The 14,868-nt window shown below is 45.9% G+C and overlaps 1 protein-coding gene across 3 annotated transcripts in view; it reads left to right on the forward strand.

Moving 5' to 3' along the window:
- Window positions 1–14,868, forward strand: part of LIMS1 (LIM zinc finger domain containing 1) — a 271,575-nt gene that overhangs the window by 85,822 nt on the left and 170,885 nt on the right. Inside the window, exon 1 of one of the 3 annotated variants that reach the window (XM_038771802.1) lies at window positions 2,923–3,004. The exons of the other annotated variants lie outside the window; for them this stretch is intronic. The gene's annotated coding sequence lies outside the window, so the exon portion shown is untranslated. Of the gene's footprint in view, window positions 1–2,922; window positions 3,005–14,868 lie in introns of those variants that run through there. 3 annotated transcript variants of the gene reach the window in all.

The following is a 14,868-nucleotide window of genomic DNA, read 5'->3' on the forward strand; positions in this document are numbered from 1 at the left end:
TCCTCAACTCCTCTCTCTCATTCAACCCACGCATTCAATCTATCCCTAAATCCTGCCAGTTCAACCTTCACAACATCGCTAAAATCCACTCCATCCAAACTGCTACCTCGTTAATCCAAGCACGCATCCTATCAATCAATCAATCAATCAATCGTATTTATTGAGCGCTTACTATGTGCGGAGCACTGTACTAAGCGCTTGGGAAGTACAAATTGGCATCACATAGAGACAGTCCCTACCCAACAGTGGGCTCACAGTCTAAAAGGGGGAGACAAAGAACAGAACCAAACATACCAACAAAATAAAATAAGTAGGATAGAAATGTACAAGTAAAATAAATGAATAAATAAATAGAGTAATAAATATGTACAACCATATATACATATATACAGGTGCTGTGGGGAAGGGAAGGAGGTAAGACGGGGGGATGGAGAGGGGGACGAGGGGGAGAGGAAAGAAGGGGCTCAGTCTGGGAAGGCCTCCTGGAGGAGGTGAGCTCTCAGCAGGGCCTTGAAGGGAGGAAGAGAGCTAGCTTGGCGGATGGGCAGAGGGAGGGCATTCCAGGCCCCGGGGGATGACGTGGGCCGGGGGTCGATGGCGGGACAGGCGAGAGCGAGGCCCGGTGAGGAGATCAGCGGTGGAGGAGCGGAGGGTGCGGGCTGGGCAGTAGAAGGAGAGAAGGGAGGTGAGGTAGGAGGGGGTGAGGTGATGGACAGCCTTGAAGCCCAGGGTGAGGAGTTTCTGCTTGATGCGCAGATTGATCGGTAGCCATTGGAGGTTTTTGAGGATGGGAGTAATATGTCCAGAGCGTTTCTGGACAAAGATAATCCGGGCAGCAGCATGAAGTATGGATTGAAGTGGAGAGAGACACGAGGATGGGAGATCAGAGAGAAGGCCGATGCAGTAGTCCAGACGGGATAGGATGAGAGCTTGAATTAGCAGGGTAGCGGTTTGGATGGAGAGGAAAGGGCACCTTGATTATTGTATCAGCCTCTTTGCTGGCCTCCCCGTCTCCTGTCTCTCCCCGCTTCAGTCCACATGTCACTCTGCTACTCAGATCACCTTTCAACCAAAATGCTCAGTCCATGTTTCTCCAGTCCTCAAGAGCCTCTGATGGTTGCCCATCCACCTCCGCATCAAACTCCTTACCGTCGGCTTCGAGGCACTCAATCATCTCGCTCCCTCCTACCTTTCCTCACTGCTCTCCAACTACAGCCTAGGCTGCAGTTCACTCATCTAATGCCAACCTACTACTATACCTCCATCTCATCTATTCTGCCGTCATCCTCCCACCCGTGTCCTACCTCTAGCCTGGAATGCCCTCCCCCTTCGTATCTGACGCACAATTACTCTCCCCCTTCCAAAGCCATATTGAAGGCTCCTCTCCTCCAACAGCCCTTTCCTGACTTTCTTCCACTCCCTTCTGCATTGCCCTGACTTGCTCCCTTTATTCATCCCCCGTCCCAGCCCCGCAGCACTTAATTTCATACCCATAATTATTTATGTTAATGTCTCTCTCCCCCTCTAGACTGTAAGCTCATTGTGGGCAGGAAATGTATCTGTTTTATTGTTATATTGTACTATACCAAGCTCTTAGTACAGTGCTCTGCCCACAGTAAGCGCTCAATAAATACGATTGAGCGATTGATTGTACCTTCCTTTAGTCTGGAACTTCCTTCCCCTCCTATACATCAGACCACCACTCTCCTGACCTTCAAAACCTTATTAAGGTCACATCTCCTCCAAGAGGCCTTCCTCAATTAAGTCCTCCTTTCCCTGGCTCCCTCTTCTTTCTGTGTCATAATAATAATAATAATAATAATAATGGCACTTATTAAGTGCTTACTATATGCAAAGCACTGTTCTAAGCGCCGGGGAGGTTACAAGGTGATCAGGTGGTCCCATTGGGGGCTCACAGTTTTCGTCCCCATTTTACAGATGAGGGAACTGAGGCCCAGAGAAGTGAAGTGTCTTGCCCAAAGTCACACAGCTGACAGTTGGCGGAGCCGGGATTTGAACCCATGACCTCTGACTCCAAAGCCCGTGCTCTTTCCACTGAGCCATGCTGCTTCTCGTCTAAGCCCTCAGATCCGTACTCTTTAAGCACTTGATATTTACCTCCCCCCAGACTCCATAATATCCATAATTTTATAATTTATATTAATGGCTGTCTCCCCCGCTAGACCTTAAGCTCCTCGTGGGCATGGAATGTGTCTGCTAATTCTGTTGAATTGTGCTCTCCCGAGAGCTTAGTACAGTGCTCTGCACACAGTGAGCGCTCAATAAATCCACGTGGTTTTTAAAGCCACATGGCCAAGTGGAAAGAGCCCGGGCTTAGGAATCAGAGGCCTTTGTTATCGTGAACACAGTAAGCGCTCAATAAATGCCACTGATGGAGTGATTAATGGATTGTTTAAAAAGAGAAGCAGCGTGGCCAAGTTGAAAGAGTCCAGACCTAGGAGTTAAACTGTGATACTGTGCATGTAGTAAGCGTTCAGTAAATATCATTGATTGATTGATTGATTGCTTGATTGATTGACAAGGTCTCTGCATTCTTTTTGGGCAGTGACTCGGGTCTATCATCTGTACTTGGCTCTTAGAGTCCTAAAACAAAAAGCTTCTGCTATCTTACAAAGTGCATGAGCTGTCCCCCGGCTGCCACGCTGCTGATTAACTGGTGGCTAATCTTCTTTCTTTATTAAGAAACAACCCCGAAATATAACGGGAAATGGGCCCGGACAGCCCTGGAGGAATTGCCCTATCACCCGCAGGGTCATATGATGTTTCTAAATGCAGAAAAAAACCCCTTCTTGGTTTGTTGGTGCAACTCTCCGTGAAGGCTGGAGAGATGATGAGGAAGTAATTTGTGATGAAGGAAACAGGAGGGTATAAAGATGCCGCTCTGAATTCCCGGCCGGTTTCCGAGACCCCGAGGCTACTGCGGCTGCTTCTGCCGTAGGGACGGGGGAGCTGAGGTCCTACCGTGGTAGAACGAGTCGCCCAGGTAAGTACCCTCGCCCAAAACCCTGTGCCAACGCAATCCAGGGTCAGGCTAAAGCGGAGGGGGAGGGAGAAGAAAAGAGGGTTCAGGGCCGGAACCATCCAACCCCGCTGCCGCCCAGAGCCTTTTCCCGGACTGGGTTTCTCTCCCTGTTTCCTGGGAGTAGGAAAACAGAATCAGTATCCCTTCTTTTGCATCACCGGAGCACTCCCGGCGCCCCTCATGCTTAAAGCGTTGTCCTGCTGCAAGGAAGGAAAAGGTCTCGTTAGGAGAATTTCCGTGGTTAATGTCCATTTTTCGCAGAAAGTGAAACCCGGGAAGCCTTGTTCCTGTGTCTGTCCCTTGGAAGGTTCATAATTCATTCATTCATTCATTCAATCGTATTTATTGAGCACTTACTGTGTGCAGAGCACTGGACTAAGCTCTTGGGAAGTCCAATTTGGCAACATCTAGAGACGGTTCATTACTCCAAAAAGATACCACCCATACTGATGGGCGCTTATGGGTGTATGAATGACTGAAAAAGCCAATGTCCTTCACTTCCCAAAAGTCCCTCACTTCCAGCCCCATCATGCATAATCAATCAATCAGTCGTATTTATTGAGCGCTCACTGTGTGCAGAGCACTGTACTAAGCGCTTGGGAAGTACAAGTTGGCAACATATAGAGACAGTCCCTACCCAACAGTGGGCTCACAGTCTAAAAGGGGGAGACAGAGAACAGAACCAAACATACTAACAAAATAAAATAAATAGAATAGATATGCACAGGTAACAAAAGCTGTCCCTTGTTGGGCAGATCCATAGTTTTCATTGCAATGATCAGGAGGTAAGCGGTATACACTTCTGATGGAGGGAGAGAAAGAATATGGCTACTATCAAGACAAATTTATTATATGGGCCTTAGGACGGTTTTGAATGACTTGAAATTCTTTCCATACTTAATTGGCATGTGAATTGTAGTCTTCCCTACGTGTAATTGCGTGTTTGTGTGTGTGTTGACAGTCATATGATATGGGTGTGTCTGCACTAATACTAATTCCTTTTCTGAGAGGAAACATGTCGCGGTGGAGGGGGGAGTCTCAAAACGGGCGGTTGTTGCTAAACGCAGTGCAAATTTAGGAGTAACTGCCTTTCTTTGAGCCCCTTCCTTCCTCTCGCCCTCGTCCCCCTCTCCATCCCCCCATCTTACCTCCTTCCCTTCCCCACAGCACCTGTGTATATGTATATATGGTTGTACATATTTATTACTCTATTTATTTATTTATTTATTTATTTATTTATTTTACTTGTACATTTCTATCCAATTTATTTTATTTTGTTGGTATGTTTGGTTCTGTTCTCTGTCTCCCCCTTTTAGACTGTGAGCCCACTGTTGGGTAGGGACTGTCTCTATGTGTTGCCAATTTGTACTTCCCAAGCGCTTAGTACAGTGCTCTGCACATAGTAAGCGCTCAATAAATACGATTGATTGATTGATTTCTTGGACACCTGCTCGGTGCTTAGGAGACACAGAACAGAGAGACCCGTTCTCTGCCCACAAGGAGCTTACACTCTTAACCGGGGAAGCAGAATGGCCTCCTGGAAAGAGCACGAGCCTGGGAATCAGGAGGACCCGGGTTCTAATCCTGACTCCAACATTCACCTGCTGTGGGACCTTGGGCAAATCATTTTACTTCGCCAGACTTGAAGAGAAGGGAAGGACGTGTCCGCTAATTCTGTGGTATAATAATAATGGCATTTGTTAAGCGCTTACTATGTGCGAAGCACTGTTCTAAGCGCTGCGGGGGATACAAGGTGATCAAGTTGTCCCACGTGGGGCTCACAGTCTTAATCCCCATTTTACAGATGAGGTAACTGAAGCTCAGAGAAATTAAGTGACTTGCCCAAGGTCACACAGCAGACATGTGGCGGAGCCGGGAATTGAACCCATGACCTTTGCCTCCAAAGCCTGGGCTCTTTCCACTGAGCCACGCTGCTTCTCTGTTGGTATTGTTCTCTATTTTATTTTGTTAATATGTTTTGTTTTGTTGTCTGTCTCCCCCTTCTAGACTGTGAGCCCGCTGTTATCAATCAATCAATCAATCGTATTTATTGAGCGCTTACTGTGTGCAGAGCACCGTACTAAGCGCTTGGGAAGTACAAGTTGGCAACATATAGAGACGGTCCCTACCCAACAGTGGGCTCACAGTCTAAAAGACTCTTGCCAGCTGACAAGAGAAGCAGCGTGGCTCAGTGGAAAGAGCACGGGCTTTGGAGTCAGAGGTCATGGGTTCGAATCCCGACCACCACATGTCTGCTGTGTGACTTTGGGCAAGTCACTTAACTTCTCTGGGCCTCAGTTACCTCCTCTGTAAAATGGGGATTAAGACTGTGAGCCCCACGTGGGACAACTTGATCACCTTGTATCCCCCCAGCGCTTAGAACAGTGCTCTGCACATAGTAAGCGCTTAATAAATGCCATTATTATTATTATTAAGTGGCAGAGCTGGGACTTGAACCCGTGACCTCTGACTCCAAAGCCCGGGGTCTTTCCACTGAGCCACGCATATAGTAAGCTCTTAACAAGTACCGTAATAACAATAATACTATCCCTTCTCGTGGTGAGGGACTGACCATGTAAAACCCTTAACTGTCTTCTCTGCATCTCTCAGTTTTCCCTCCAGGAGCCCATTAATCAATCAATCAATCAATCAATCAATCAATCAATCATATTCATTGAGCACTTACTGTGTGTAAAGCACTGTACTAATAACTTGGGAAAATATAGAGAAGCAACATGGCATAGTGGAATGAGCACGGGCCTGGGAATCAGAAGGTCGGGGTTCTAATCCCGGCTCCGCCGCCTGTCTGCTGTGTGACCCTGGGCAAGTCATTTCACTTCTCTGGGCCTCAGTTACCTCATCTGTAAAATGGGGATTATGACTGTGAGCCCCATGTGGGACAGGGACTGTGTCCAACCCGTTTGTTTGTATCTACCCCAGCGCATAGTACAGTGCCTGACACATCATAAGCACTTAAATAGCGTTAGCAGCGTAGCTCAGTGGAAATAGCCCGGTCTTTGGAGTCAGAGGTCATGGGTTCAAATCCCAGCTCTGCCACTTGTCAGCTGTGTGACTTTGGGCAAGTCACTTCACTTCTCTGTGCCTCACCTTTTCTGTAAAATGGGGATTAAAACCGTGAGCCCCCCGTGGGACAACCTGATCACCTTGTAACCTCCGCAGCGCTTAGAACAGTGCTTTGCACATACTAAGCGCTTAATAAATGCCATCTTTTTTTTTTTTCTCTGTGCCTCACCTCATCAGTAAAATAGGGATTAAAACTGTGAGCCCCCCAAGGGACAACCTGATCACCTTGTAACCTCCCCAGCGCTTAGAACAGTGCTTTGCACATAGTAAGCGCTTAATAAATGCCATCTTTTTTTTTTCCTCTGTGCCTCACCTCATCTGTAAAATAGGGATTAAAACTGTGAGCCCCCCGTGGGACAACCTGATCACCTTGTAACCTCCCCAGCGCTTAGAACAGTGCTTGGCACATAGTAAGCACTTAATAAATGCCATCTTTTTTTTTTTCCTCTGTGCCTCACCTCATCTGTAAAATGGGGATTAAAACCATGAGCCTCCCGTGGGACAACCTGATCACCTTGTAACCTCCCCAGCGCTTAGAACAGTGCTTTGCACATAGTAAGCACTTAATAAATGCCATTATTATCATTAATAATAAAATACAACACAGTTCATCATCATCATCAATCGTATTTATTGAGCGCTTACAATGTGCAGAGCACTGTACTAAGCGCTTGGGAAGTACAAGTTGGCAACATATAGAGACAGTCCCTACCCAGCAGTGGGCTCACAGTCTAAAAGCGGGGAGACAGAGAACAAAACCAAACACACTAACAAAATAAAATAAATAGAATAGATATGTACAAGTAAAATAAATAAATAGAGTAATAAATATGTACAAACATATATACAGGTGCTACAGTTGGTAGACACATTCCCCACCCACAATGAATTTACAGTCTAGAAGCTACTCCTCGTTCACAGATTTATCCAGATCCCTCTTGGACCCACTCAGTGCTTTGTCGGGTGCAGTTCCTTGCAAGAATTAGTTCTATCATCATCATCATCAATCGTATTTATTGAGCGATTACTATGTGCAGAGCCCTGTACTAAGCGCTTGGGAAGTACAAATTGGCAACATACAGAGACAGTCCCTACCCAACAGTGGGCTCACAGTCTAAAAGGGGGGAGACAGAGAACAAAACCAAACATACTAACAAAATAAAATAAATAGAATAGATATGTACAAGTAAAATAAATAAATAGAGTAATAAATATGTACAAACATATATACAGGTGCTACAGTTGGTAGACACGTTCCCCGCCCACAATGAATTTACAGTCTAGAAGCTACTCCTCGTTCATAGATTTATCCAAATCCCTCTTAGACCCACTCAGTGCTTTGTCGGGCGCAGTTCCTTGCGAGAATTAGTCCTATCATCATCATCATCAATCGTATTTATTGAGCACTTACTATGTGCAGAGCACTGTACTAAGCGCTTGGGAAGTACAAATTGGCAACATACAGAGACAGTCCCTACCCAACAGTGGGCTCACAGTCTAAAAGGGGGAGACAGAGAACAAAACCAAACATACTAACAAAATAAAATAAATAGAATAGATATGGACAAGTAAAATAAATAAATAAATAGAGTAATAAATATGTACAAGCATATAGTTCTAGACCTTTCTCCCTTCTGGAGGAAAGCAGGGTTTCCCTTTGGTCGTTATTTGAATTCATCAGTTTCAAGCTTCAAATAGTGGGATTTGGGATTTGGGATTTGGTAGACACCCTTTCCACACCCGTAATGATTTTCTAAACTTCAGTCATGCCATCTCAGCCTGCGCCTTTCCAGGCCGAAGCTGCGTGTGCAATCCTCAGTCTGTTCTCCTTTTTTCCTGCGACCATTCCGGTTTCTTTTTAATGGTGTTTATTAAGCGCCTACTACGTATCAAGCCCCGTTCTAAACGCTGGGGTTGATGCAGGATAATCAGGTGGGCCACAGTTCCTGTCCTACATGGGGCTCGCAGTCTTAATCCCCATTTTGCAGATGAGGCAACTGAGGTCCAGAGAACTTAAGTGATGTGCCCAGTGTCGCCCGGCAGACAAGTGGTGGGGCCGGGATTAGAATTCAGGTCCTTCTGCCTCTCAGGCACGGGCTCTATCCACTAGGCTGTGCCTCAGTGACCTCAGCTGGAAAATGAGGATTAAGACTGTGAGCCCCCCGTGGAACAACCGGATTACCTTGTAACCTCCCCAGCGCTTAGAGCAGTGCTTTGCACATAGTAAGCGCTTAATAAATGCCATTATTATTATTATTATTATCCTCTGTGCCTCAGTGACCTCATCTGGAAAATAAGGATTAAGACTGTGAGCCCCTCGTGGAACAACCTGATTACCTTGTAACCTCCCCAGCGCTTAGAACAGTGCTTGGCACATAGTAAGCACTTAATAAATGCCATTATTATTATTATTATCCTCTGTGCCTCAGTGACCTCATCTGGAAAATGGGGATTAAGACTGTGAGCCCCCCGTGGAACAACCTGATTACCTTGTAACCTCCCCAGCGCTTAGAACAGTGCTTGGCACATAGTAAGCGCTTAATAAATGCCATTATTATTATTATTATCCTCTGTGCCTCAGTGACCTCATCTGGAAAATAAGGATTAAGACTGTGAGCCCCCCGTGGAACAACCGGATTACCTTGTAACCTCCCCAGCGCTTAGAACAGTGCTTGGCACATAGTAAGTACTTAATAAATGCCATTATTATTATTATATTCTCTGTGCCTCAGTGACCTCATCTGGAAAATGGGGATTAAGACTGTGAGCCCCCCGGGGGACATCCTGATCACCTTGTAACCTCCCCAGCGCTTAGAACAGTGCTTGGCACATAGTAAGCGCTTAATAAATGCCATCATTATTATTATTAGGCCACACTGCCTCACTGTATCTGTGCCAGCACTTAGTCGTTGGCACATAATAAATATTGAAAAATATTAAATTGGAAAATAGGAAGCACTTCAGTATAACAATTAAATAGTTTTTAAAAAAGAGTAAACTGAGGCTAGCCCTTCTTTTCTGTTGTATCCTCCGAGGCACTTGGTAGAGTGCTCCGCACAGAGAAGGTGCTCCGTAAAAACTAGTGACTGACGGTAGTGTTTTCAGAGCTGGAGGGAGTTGGGGTTCAGACTCTGGTGGGAAGAACAGTAATAATAATAATAATAATAATAATAATAATAATAATAATAATGGTGGCATTTGTTAAGCGCTTACTATGTGCAAAGCACCGTTCTAAGCGCTGGGGAGGATACAAGGTGACCAGATTGTCCCGTGTGGGGCTCGCAGTCTTAATCCCCATTTTACATATAATAATAATAATAATAATAATGGTGACATTTGTTAAGCGCTTACTATGTGCAAAGCACTGTTCTAAGCGCTGGGGAGGATACAAGGTGATCAGATTGTCCCGTGTGGGGCTCGCAGTCTTAATCCCCGTTTTACATATACACATTATTCTATTTATATAGACATATCTATTCTATTCATATATACGTATTTATTATTCTATTTATTTATACATTCATTCATTCCTTCAATCGTATTTATTGAGCGCTTCCTGTGTGCAGAGCACTGGACTAAGCGGTTGGGAAGTCCAAGTTGTCACCGGTCCCTACCCAACAGTGGGCTCACAGTCTAGAAATATCTATCATTCTATCGATGTATACGTATCTATTATTCTATTGATGTACACATATCTCCTATTCCATTTATAGACACGTATCGATTATTCTCTTTATAGACACGTATCAGTACCTCACATGCCGTCCGCTGAACAGAAGGGAAGCAGCGCGGCTCAGTGGAAGGAGCCCGGGCTTTGGAGTCAGAGGTCATGGGTTCAAATCCCGGCTCTGCCAACTGCCGGTTGTGTGACTTTGGGCAAGTCACTTCACTTCTCTGTGCCTCGGTTCCCTCATCTGTAAAATGGGGATTAAGACTGTGAGCCCCCCGGGGGACAACCTGATTGCTTTGTAACCTCCCCAGCGCTTAGAACAGTGCTTGGCACATAGTAAGCGCTTAATAAATCCTAAAAAAAAAAAAAAAAAGGGAAAGCGATGTTAGAGATTCACGTTACGGGATCGGTTGGGATTTTGTCTGGGGGCATCTGAACTGCCTGATCCTGGCTGTTTGGGTCTGGGAAAGAATTGCCACCGATTTTTCCGACTGTTCCTTTAGTTGTTGTGGGGCATCGGGATGGACAGGCTCATTTTCCTTTGCTGCTGAACTGAGAGTTGTGACCTGGGTGGTGGTGGTGGCTTGACAAATACTACAATTTTAGCTTCATCATCATCATCAATCGTATTTATTGAGCGCTTACTATGTGCAGAGCACTGGACTAAGCGCTTGGGAAGTATAAATTGGCAACATATAGAGACAGTCCCTACCCAACAGTGGGCTCACAGTCTAAGCTTCACTGTATCTACGGCAGCACTTAGTCCTTGACACATAAGAAGCGCTTGACAAATACTACTATTTGTCTCGCTGCTAGAGAAGCAGCGGGGCTCCGTGGAAAGAGCCCAGGCTTTGGAGTCACGGGTCATGGGTTCGAATCCCGGCTCTGCCAATTGTCCGCTGGGTGACTTTGGGCAAGTCGCTTCACTTCTCTAGGCCTCAGTTCCCTCCTCTGTAAAATGGGGATTAAGACTGTGAGCCCCCCGTGGGACAACCTGATCTCCTTGTCACCTCCCCAGCGCTTAAAACAGTGCTTTGCACATAGTAAGCGCTTAATAAATGCCATCATTATTATTATTATTACTATATTTATTATTAGTAGTAGTAGTAATAATAATAATTGTGGTATTAAGTGCTTACTGTGACGCCAAGCACTGTACTGAGCGCTGGGGTGGATATACAAGCAAATCGGCCCCTGTCCCGCTTGAACCTCACAGTCTTAATCCCCAATTTCCAGATGAGGTAACTGAGGCACAGAGAAGTGAAGAGACTTGCCCAGGGCTACGCAGCAGAAAAGGGGCGGAATGGGGATTAGAACTCATGACTTTCTAACTCCCAGGCCTGTGTCCTATCCACTAGGACGTTCTGCTTCCCTATTATTATTATTAGAGAAGCAGTGCGGCTCAGTGGAAAGAGCCCGGGCTTTGGAGTCAGAGGTCATGGGTTCAAATCCCGGCTCTGCCAGTTGTCAGCTGGGTGACTTTGGGCAAGTCACTTCACTTCTCTGGGCCTCAAGTTGCCTCATCTGTAAAATGGGGATGAAGACTGTGAGCCCCCTGTGGGACAACCTGATCACCTGATAACCTCCCCAGCGCTTAGAACAGTGCTTGGCACATAGTAAGCGCTTAATAAATGCCATCATTATTATTATTGTTACTATATTTATTATTATTATTATTATTATTAATAGTAATAATAATAATTGTGGTATTAAGTGCTTACTGTGATGCCAAGCACTGTACTTGGCAAATCGGGTTGGACGCAGCCCCTGTCCCGCTTGAACCTCACAGTCTTAATCCCCAATTTACAGATGAGGTAACTGAGGCACAGAGAAGTGAAGAGACTTGCCCAGGGCTACGCGGCAGACAAGGGGCGGAATGGGGATTAGAACTCATGACTTTCTAACTCCCAGGCCTGTGTCCTATCCACTAGGACGTTCTGCTTCCCTATTATTATTATTATTAGAGAAGCAGTGCGGCTCAGTGGAAAGAGCCCGGGCTTTGGAGTCAGAGGTCATGGGTTCAAATCCCGGCCCTGCCAATTGTCAGCTGGGTGACTTTGGGCAAGTCACTTCACTTCTCTGGGCCTCAGTTGCCCCATCTGTAAAATGGGGATGAAGACTGTGAGCCCCCTGTGGGACAACCTGATCACCTGATAACCTCCCCAGTGCTTAGAACAGTGCTTGGCACATAGTAAGCGCTTAATAAATGCCATCATTATTATTATTGTTACTATATTTATTATTATTATAATTATTAATAGTAATAATAATAATTATGGTATTAAGTGCTTACTGTGATGCCAAGCACTGTACTTGGCAAATCGGGTTGGACGTAGCCCCTGTCCTGCTTGAACCTCACAGTCTTAATCCCCAGTTTCCAGATGAGGTAACTGAGGCACAGAGAAGTGAAGAGACTTGCCCAGGGCTACGCAGCAGACAAGGGGCAGAATGGGGATTAGAACTCATGACTTTCCAACTCCCAGGCCTGTGTCCTATCCACTAGGACGTTCTGCTTCCCTATTATTATTATTATTAGAGAAGCAGTGCGGCTCAGTGGAAAGAGCCCGGGCTTTGGAGTCAGAGGTCATGGGTTCAAATCCCGGCCCTGCCAATTGTCAGCTGGGTGACTTTGGGCAAGTCACTTCACTTCTCTGGGCCTCAGTTGCCCCATCTGTAAAATGGGGATGAAGACTGTGAGCCCCCTGTGGGACAACCTGATCACCTGATAACCTCCCCAGTGCTTAGAACAGTGCTTTGCACATAGTAAGCGCTTAATAAATGCCATCATTATTATTATTGTTACTATATTTATTATTATTATTAATAGTAATAATAATAATTGTGGTATTAAGTGCTTACTGTGATGCCAAGCACTGTACTTGGCAAATCGGGTTGGACGCAGCCCCTGTCCCGCTTGAACCTCACAGTCTTAATCCCCAGTTTCCAGATGAGGTAACTGAGGCACAGAGAAGTGAAGAGACTTGCCCAGGGCTACGCAGCAGACAAGGGGCGGAATGGGGATTAGAACTCATGACTTTCTAACTCCCAGGCCCGTGTCCTATCCACTAGGACGTTCTGCTTCCCTATTATTATTATTATTAGAGAAGCAGTGCGGCTCAGTGGAAAGAGCCCGGGCTTTGGAGTCAGAGGTCATGGGTTCAAATCCCGGCCCTGCCAATTGTCAGCTGGGTGACTTTGGGCAAGTCACTTCACTTCTCTGGGCCTCAGTTGCCCCATCTGTAAAATGGGGATGAAGACTGTGAGCCCCCTGTGGGACAACCTGATCACCTGATAACCTCCCCAGTGCTTAGAACAGTGCTTGGCACATAGTAAGCGCTTAATAAATGCCATCATTATTATTATTGTTACTATATTTATTATTATTATAATTATTAATAGTAATAATAATAATTATGGTATTAAGTGCTTACTGTGATGCCAAGCACTGTACTTGGCAAATCGGGTTGGACGCAGCCCCTGTCCTGCTTGAACCTCACAGTCTTAATCCCCAGTTTCCAGATGAGGTAACTGAGGCACAGAGAAGTGAAGAGACTTGCCCAGGGCTACGCAGCAGACAAGGGGCAGAATGGGGATTAGAACTCATGACTTTCCAACTCCCAGGCCTGTGTCCTATCCACTAGGACGTTCTGCTTCCCTATTATTATTATTATTAGAGAAGCAGTGCGGCTCAGTGGAAAGAGCCCGGGCTTTGGAGTCAGAGGTCATGGGTTCAAATCCCGGCCCTGCCAATTGTCAGCTGGGTGACTTTGGGCAAGTCACTTCACTTCTCTGGGCCTCAGTTGCCCCATCTGTAAAATGGGGATGAAGACTGTGAGCCCCCTGTGGGACAACCTGATCACCTGATAACCTCCCCAGTGCTTAGAACAGTGCTTTGCACATAGTAAGCGCTTAATAAATGCCATCATTATTATTATTGTTACTATATTTATTATTATTATTAATAGTAATAATAATAATTGTGGTATTAAGTGCTTACTGTGATGCCAAGCACTGTACTTGGCAAATCGGGTTGGACGCAGCCCCTGTCCCGCTTGAACCTCACAGTCTTAATCCCCAGTTTCCAGATGAGGTAACTGAGGCACAGAGAAGTGAAGAGACTTGCCCAGGGCTACGCAGCAGACAAGGGGCGGAATGGGGATTAGAACTCATGACTTTCTAACTCCCAGGCCTGTGTCCTATCCACTAGGACGTTCTGCTTCCCTATTATTATTATTATTAGGGAAGCAGTGCGGCTCAGTGGAAAGAGCCCGGGCTCTGGAGTCAGAGGTCATGGGTTCAAATCCCGGCTCTGCCAATTGTCAGCTGGGTGACTTTGGGCAAGTCACTTCACTTCTCTGGGCCTCAGTTGCCCCATCTGTAAAATGGGGATGAAGACTGTGAGCCCCCTGTGGGACAACCTGATCACCTGATAACCTCCCCAGCGCTTAGAACAGTGCTTGGCACATAGTAAGCGCTTAATAAATGCCATCATTATTATTATTGTTACTATATTTATTATTATTATAATTATTAATAGTAATAATAATAATTGTGGTATTAAGTGCTTACTGTGACGCCAAGCACTGTACTTGGCAAATCGGGTTGGACGCAGCCCCTGTCCCGCTTGGACATCACAGTCTTAATCCCCAGTTTCCAGATGAGGTAACTGAGGCACAGAGAAGTGAAGAGACTTGCCCAGGGCTACGCAGCAGACAAGGGGCGGAATGGGGATTAGAACTCATGACTTCCTAACTCCCAAGGCTGTGTCCTATCCACTAGGATGTTCTGCTTCCCTATTATTATTATTAGAGAAGCAGTGCGGCTCCGTGGAAAGAGCCCGGGCTTTGGAGTCAGAGGTCATGGGTTCAAATCCCGGCTCTGCCAATTGTCAGCTGGGTGACTTTGGGCAAGTCACTTCACTTCTCTGGGCCTCAGTTGCCACATCTGTAAAATGGGGATGAAGACTGTGAGCCCCCTGTGGGACAACCTGATCACCTGATAACCTCCCCAGCGCTTAAAAACAGTGCTTGGCACATAGTAAGCGCTTAATAAATGCCATTATTATCATTAC

The sequence above is a fragment of the Tachyglossus aculeatus genome, chromosome 2, assembly GCF_015852505.1.
Source record: "Tachyglossus aculeatus isolate mTacAcu1 chromosome 2, mTacAcu1.pri, whole genome shotgun sequence".
NCBI classification, from domain to species: Eukaryota; Metazoa; Chordata; class Mammalia; order Monotremata; family Tachyglossidae; genus Tachyglossus; species Tachyglossus aculeatus.